The 7,500-nt window shown below is 49.8% G+C and overlaps 1 protein-coding gene across 19 annotated transcripts in view; it reads left to right on the plus strand.

Moving 5' to 3' along the window:
* Positions 1-7,500, plus strand: part of Mef2 (myocyte enhancer factor 2) — a 554,695-nt gene that overhangs the window by 269,372 nt on the left and 277,823 nt on the right. For 2 of the 19 annotated variants that reach the window (XM_070133749.1, XM_070133761.1), the window contains exon 1: positions 2,371-2,648. The exons of the other annotated variants lie outside the window; for them this stretch is intronic. The gene's annotated coding sequence lies outside the window, so the exon portion shown is untranslated. Of the gene's footprint in view, positions 1-2,370; positions 2,649-7,500 lie in introns of those variants that run through there. 19 annotated transcript variants of the gene reach the window in all.

Here is a 7,500-nt window from a genome sequence, read left to right on the forward strand (position 1 = left end):
GGACGTGGAATGACGAGGTGAATGGGAGATGGTGGGGGTGAATGCCGAGATGGTTGGGGTGAATGAGAGGGGGTGGGGTGGGAGTGAAAAGGTGGGGATGGACGTAAAGAAGGTAGGAATAGCCGTGAAACGGTGGGGGTGAACGTGAAAAAAGGTGGAGGTGGACAAGAAATGCTGGGGATGGACGTGAAAAGGTGGGTGGACAGACGTGGAGTGGGTAGAGATGGACGCACAAAAAGTGGGGGTGGAAGTGTGTGAAGAGGTGGAGGGTGGACGCGAAAGAGGTAAGTGAGAGCGAAGACATCCCGGAGGGCGTCGGGCGAGTGGGCGGGCGGCGGCGGAGGCGACGACGACGACGACGACGACGACGACGACGCTGACGACGCTGCTGCAGTGTGCATCGAACAGTAATGACCCTTGGGGGAAACTGGAGCAGCGGCTGGACGGACGGACCCTGCGACGTGTTTACGGAAGGGGAAAGGATCGGCGGCCGTTTGTCACTCCCGCGGCTCGGGCGGGTGGAGTTTCTGATGGAGGAAGGGTGAATGGGGGAGGGGGTTGGTGTGGGGAGGTTGAGGGGTTGGGTTGGTGAGGAGGTCTTGGTTGGGTGGGTGGATGGGGGAGGAGGGTGGTGTGGGGAAGTTGAGGGGTGGGTTGGTGGGGAGGTCTTTGGTGGGTGGGTGGATGGGGGAGGAGGGTGGTGTGGGGAAGTTGAGGGGTGGGTTGGTGGGGAGGTCTTTGGTGGGTGGGTGGATGGGGGAGGAGGGTGGTGTGAGGAAGTTGAGGGCTGGGTTGGTGGGGAGGTCTTTGGTGGGTGGGTGGATGGGGGAGGAGGGTGGTGTGGGGAAGTTGAGGGGTGGGTTGGTGGGGAGGTCTTTGGTGGGTGGGTGAATGGGGGAGGGGGTTGGTGTGGGGAGGTTGAGGGGTGGGTTGGTTCGGAGGTCTTGGGTGAGTGGGTGAGTGGATTGGTGGGTAGGTCTTTGGTGAGTGGGTTGGTGGGTAGGTCTTGGGTGGGTGAGTGGACTAGTAGATGGGCGAGTGACAGTCTTGTCCAGATTTGTTGGAATGTGTCAAAATGCAATTATCCAAAACTTATGTCAAATGTATCAAAGTGCAGCAGTCATTCGCCAAACTGAGAAGAAAATATGTACCAAATCACATAAGTTGTGTAAGTACGTAAGTTTTTTTTCAGTACAACAATGCTTGTAAGTGGAATATGTTGTTCAATAGATTTTTAGAACTGCATTTAAACATTCGTTCGCTGCAGAGCGGGTCGGATTCACTAACATATATCGTAAGTAGTTACCAGTGATTTTACGATCGTAAAGTTTAGAAAATCCGGCCGCATGAGCTTACCCAGGTTATTTTTATTATCCACTTATTGTTGCTGTAGTTTATGTACATGTCAGTATGACTAAAGTAATGCTATATAGACATTTGAAGTGAACAACCATATAATGTAATAGGATAAAAAAAAAAATGAAGTGAGAAATAATAATGTTTGGTGGATGACACCTTGTTGGTTTTGTATCCTCCATTAATTAGCATGGATGGGACATTAATGAAAGGCATCAGATAATCTTATTATGTATTTGTGATGATGTAGGTGAAGTTTACCCTTCGGTGTATGTCAGATACGGTTTTCAGAATGTGTCAGAATGCTGTCGTCGGCACGTGTCAGACTGTGTCAAGGGACCAAAAAGGTCGTAGCGCTCCTACTCTTTGAGGGGCAGTCCACTCGCATATCGCATCTCCTACCGTCTCCCACTCCCCCTTTCGTTTCTCATCTCCCTCCTTCATCCCTTGGCTTCGCCCCCATTTTTTCCTTCCCCTCCGTAAACGGAAGGGGCGCGCGATCGCCGCTTGCCTCGGGTCGCGCCACTTCTCCCGCCGCCGCGTGGTTTCCTCGTCGCTTTACGAGCGTGGCGAATAACGAACAGCTGCGGGATTAAAACGGATTCGGTTGTGTGCAAGCGCTGCGGCTAAGATTTATTGGCGGGGAAAGTTGCGAGGTGAGCGAGTGAGCCGAGTTGAGTGCAGGGTTAATTTGAGCTCTTAATTGCGGAGTGGACCGCGATTGCGTAGTCTTGGCGGCCGGCAATGCACCTGCTTCGCTTGCGTAGATGGATTCCCATTACGTTGTTTCCGTGGGCGCCTTTGTTTGGCCTTGGGTGTTTTACGCAAGCCTGGTGTCCACTTGCTCAAGGAGGAAGCGTTAGTCACTGTGGAGTCCGACCGACACTTCCGCCTTGAGAAGTGGCAGTGCGAAGGGTGTGTCCCAGGGGCGTGGCGCGGGTCTTCCAGTGTAAGCTCCGCCTGTCTTCTCGAGCGAGACCGAGGCACAACAATCGCACGAGGATGGTTGCGGTCCGAGTCTCGAGCGACGCAATTTGAAGACCGTTTTTCGGAGGGCGCGTCGGAGATCGGTTGCCGGAGTCCTCGTCCGCCATTTCGGGAGTTGCTGGGATTCGTCGGCCGGTTCTTCCAAAGGAGGTTGAGGCAGGGTTGCAGGCGGTGACGCCATCGGTGCGGTTACCAAGAAACTGTTGGCCGACCTGCCGCGGATCTGGATCAAACTGATTCCCTAAAAGGAGAAGCCGGGAATCCTCTGTGTCGGAAGGACTGCGGGCTTCTGGCATGCGAAAAAGGTTGGCTCTGATTGGTGTATGTTTAATGTATGTTGTAGAGGGAAGGCTTAGGCCTGTGCAGGGCGGGTCGCAACCACACCCGCTCGAACAAAGAGAAAGAGAGGCGAGCCACAGAGCATGTGGCGGGCGGGCGAAGTGCGCCTGTAATTCGCCTAATGAATCACTTTGCACTGCATTTTGTGGTCCTGGGGTTGGTCGGGCCACGCGGGCGGCGCTGCGGCCCAAGGTTTCCCAAGAGGCAATCTCGCCAGATAACGGCCGGCTTGGAGGGCCAATCACGAGCATTACCCGGCGCTCGACGGCGCTTTCGCGGGACCTCTTGCCACGGTGTTGCGGCGCTGCGACAGGTAAGTGCCGGCGTGCGGTCCCCGTGCCTGCAGGAACGACTGACTGTCACACGGGCGCTCAGGGAGGAGTGGGGCTATGACAGCTGGATGCATGAGCTATTATCACTTTCCTTTTTGTGTCGGAGTCGTTGCAGGCGGGTTTTCTCCCAGCCGGCAGACACGGTGCCTGGCGTGGCCGCTTCCGTCCAAGAAACTGGGGCGAGAGCCGATGGCGGACCTGCGGACGGCTCGGCCCTGATCCCTTGGGGTCAGCGTGCAAGATCGCGTGATTTATGAACTGCGGTGAAAGGAAACTCATTGGGGACGATTTCTAAAGATGTGACATTGATAAAGTGCATTTCTCTTGTTTGTGGATTTTTTTCATGTTGAAAATACAAAACCGTAACACCTGTTCGGACGAAGACAAGGAGGGCTCAAAAAGTGAGCAATAAAATCACGCCCCACGATTACCTGCTGCGACAATTCAACACCTGTCACTCATTAGAGCAGGTAGCCCCCGGACACTAAAACTATCCGTATTACTCTGCGAGGCAAATTGGCGTCCATTTACACGTTACCGACTCCCATTGGCGGTAATTGCGATAATGCTCTAATCGGCGAGACAGTGGAAAGCGGAAGGAAGGAAGGAAGATTTCGGGTGGGTGGGAATTTGGTTATAATGATCGCTATGGTGGGTGTATGGGAGTGATGGGAATGGCGGGGATAGGCATGACGTTGACGAGAAAATGGGAGAGAGAGGTGTGCCTGGAAGGGGAGTCAGTGAAGAAATTGTGTGAAGCTAAAGTGAAAGAAGTGTGAAATATATCTTATTTTGTGCGGGTGTGTTTGTGTGTGCGCGCGCTTATACATACATAATTATATGTGTATGTGTGTGTGTTTGTATATATATATATATATATATATATATATATATATATGTGTGTGTGTGTGTGTGTGTGTGTGTGTGTGTGTGTGTGTGTGTGTGTGTGTATGTATGTATGTATGCACACACACACACACCAATACACACACACACGCACACACACACACACACACACACACACACACATATATATATACGTGTATGTGTGTGTGCAGAGATAGGCATCAGGGAGACTATCAGAGAGAGAGAGAGAGAGAGAGAGAGAGAGAGAGAGAGAGAGAGAGAGAGAGAGAGAGAGAGAGAGAGAGAGAGAGAGAGAGAGAGAGAGAGAGCATTGACCAGCCTCCAAGTACCCAGGGAAGCTAGTGTTGCGCCCCATTACCCAGGGACACGGTCGTTACCCGCGATCCCGAGGAATGGTCAGGGAAGCTTGGATGCGTGTGATTTAACGAGATACATCTGACGTGTCCTCAGCGCGGTGTCCTTATCATGTCCCAAATGCGGTGTCTCTAACGATGTCTTTACTACGGTATCCCTAACGAGGTGTCCCTTATGTGGTGTCCCCAACGCTGTCTCTGATGCGGTGTCTCTAACGAGGTGTCCCTTATGTGGTGTCCCCAACGGTGTCTCTAGCACGGTGTTTCTATTTCGTCACTAACTGGGGTGTTCGTAATGCGGTGTTCTCTTGCTGCTGAGAGTAAAGTTTTTTTTATTTATTTTTTATTATTATATATTTTTTTATTGAATTTTTTAAAGGAATTTGGTTTTGGTTGAGACTAACTGGGACGTGATTTTTTTCCATTGGTGTTTTTATTTTAGTTTTTGGCTTTTTAAGATTTTTTTTTTCGAAAATGCCACAATGGATATATATATATTTGGTGTTGCAAGGCAATGACTTTGAATTACGTCTTCCTTTGTTTTATTGTTTAATTGTGTGTGTGTGTGTGTGTGTGTGTGTGTGTGTGTGTGTGTGTGTGTGTGTGTGTGTAGTGAATGATATGGAGAGAGAGAGAGAGAGAGAGAGAGAGAGAGAGAGAGAGAGAGAGAGAGAGAGAGAGAGAGAGAGAGAGAGAGAGAGAGAGAGAGAGAGAGAGAGAGAGTAATAAACTTCGAATATACTAATCATTAGATGTAAGAGACACGATGAGAGCGATTTATGCGAGGCAATACTGAGCTCACTCTTGATTCCACTAATGGCGATGTTTAGAAGCAAGACTAACTAAATTAACCGCCCAGATGTTCACGACTTAACAAGATTGCATAACGGTTGTTCTGCAAATGCACAGGGGAGATGCAGAGTAGAACACCCTCGCTTCTACCGCGAGTTTTATGTAGAACAAGAAAAAGGTAGAGAGTAGAACCCACTTCTGCACTTCCGAGTGATGTGGAACCTCAGAGGGAGAGTGCTGCAGAGAACCCACATTCCCTGAGTTTTGTTTAAAGACAAATAAAGGGGAAATGGGCAGTTTTTATGAGGTTTTATGAAGATGCAAGGAATAGGTGAACACATACCCATCCCCACCTTCAAGATTTTATAAAGCCACAGGGACAAGGTGCGTAGTGCAACCCCCCCCCCTCCCTCCTCCTCCTCCTCCTTCTCCTCTTCTCAGAAGGTGTTTACAAAACCTCGTGAAAAAAAGGCGGAGAGCTAGATCCCCCCCCCCCCCCCCACCCCCGAGCCACATGGATAAGGTGCGTAGTACACCTCAACCTCCCCTCCCCTCCTCTCTCCCCTCCCCTCCCCTCCTCTCCTCTCTCAAGGTGTTTACAAAACCCCGTGGAAAAGGGCGGAGAGCTGGACCCCCCCCCCCCAGCTCCCCCTTCCCAGCTTACCCCAGGCTAATCAGGTCAGTAGATTGATATGTCACCGTCTGCATGAGATAACACCATCAGCATCAGATAACACCATCAGCATTAGATAACACCATCAGCATTGGATAACACCATCAGCATTAGATAACACCAGCATCAGATAACACCAGCATCAGATAACACCATCAGCATTAGATAACACCAGCATCAGATAGCACCATCAGCATTAGATAACACCAGCATCAGATAACACCATCAGCATTTACCTTTGCAAAGGTTCGTTCGCAGAGATTTGGGCAAAATCCGAACACTTGCTGGATTGAGCAGCATGTTGCTACGCACGGCTGTCCCGGGGTACACACATGTGCTCTTAATGCACTCTTTAAATCTCTCTCGCTGCAGTGGGTTTATGAAATTTTAGTGTATTTATTGGCGTTATTGATTAGATCGCGTGTATGTTTTTTTGGTTCGTTGTGAGGTCACTTGGATTCCTTATTGCTTTGGCTTTAATCTTTTTTGACAAGGAGTTATTAATGTTGTAGGTTGTGGTATTTTCTTCCCCGTCATTTGAATTCCACTGAACTTGATTTAAGTGACCATGTACGCCCATTAAGGATGGAGTGGGACTTAAAGCGACCATGTACGCTCATTAAGGGTGGAGTATGACTTAATGGCGGCTTGTGGCTTCAGGTACAGTGGAACGACGTACGTTAGACATTCTCGCGTTTCAGAATAGTTAAGAAAGACAGTTTTGTTATAGTGATCTATAGTCAGATGTTTTTTTTTTTTTTTTTTTTTTTTGGAAGTGAAGAAATCGAAGGAGATATGAGGAAGGAAAAATGTTGCCACGAATCAACGCCTGGAGAGAGGAGGAGAACGAGGATAATCCATGCACCGTGTGATCAGGAAATTCCGCCTCGTAGTAAGCAGACAGGTACACACACAAGTGGGCGAAGGTGCACCAGGACACGCACAGATACGCCCGAGCATATCGTACGTAAATTAAAGTTCGATAAGTAGGAGGAAAGAGGAGTATACAGAATTTATTTGTGTAGATTGGTATGTGTTGTTATATTAATATTGGTATATTACGCACTGCTGTTCGTGTTTTTTTTTTGTCGTTCAACAGCTGCCGGTATATTGGGAGTATTTATTTAATCGTGGGATATTTTTTGTCCATATTCATCTTCCTATTTGGATGTTCATATTAGAATCGCTTTGAAAGAAAAATAGAAGCTCGTTAAATTGGTTCGTAGTATAGTTGGATAGTTGCACCTGTGCTGGGTTCGGAATCAGCAACATCGCACTAAAACCGAAATGCACGTCGCCGCTCTCCCTCCCGCTCGCCACTGAAGCCGGCATCGAAATAGCATCATCTGAAGCAAAGTTTCCGGCGAGTGGACTAGGAACTCCCTTCCGCAAGCGTGATGAAATATCCTAGGAGTGCCTTTCCATGCACTCGAGAGCATATGGCATAACGTTCGCCTCTGTGGCCCGCTGGCGGAGGGGTGAGGTTAGCTCGCTCGGCTCGGGCAGGAAGACATTGTTAATCGCGCTTCGCTGCTTCCCTTTTTGTTCGCTTTCCGTCCGCGAACGGGAGAAGAATGAGACACAATCGCAAATCCCGCCGCGGGCCCTGGGGGAGAAAGGGAGAGTCACCGGGGGCCGCCGAGGTCTGAGGGAGGAGCTTAGCTGACCTCGCGTCAGGTCACGAATCTCAGGGCGCAAGCCGCACACAGCGGAGCCAGGGGACTTTGGAATCTATGCAGTCGCTGCTTTGGGGTGGCATTTGCTGTGCCGTTTGCTGGAAGGAACACTGTTTAAGGCTTTC

This window comes from Penaeus vannamei, chromosome 19 (genome assembly GCF_042767895.1).
Source record: "Penaeus vannamei isolate JL-2024 chromosome 19, ASM4276789v1, whole genome shotgun sequence".
Classification (NCBI taxonomy): domain Eukaryota; kingdom Metazoa; phylum Arthropoda; class Malacostraca; order Decapoda; family Penaeidae; genus Penaeus; species Penaeus vannamei.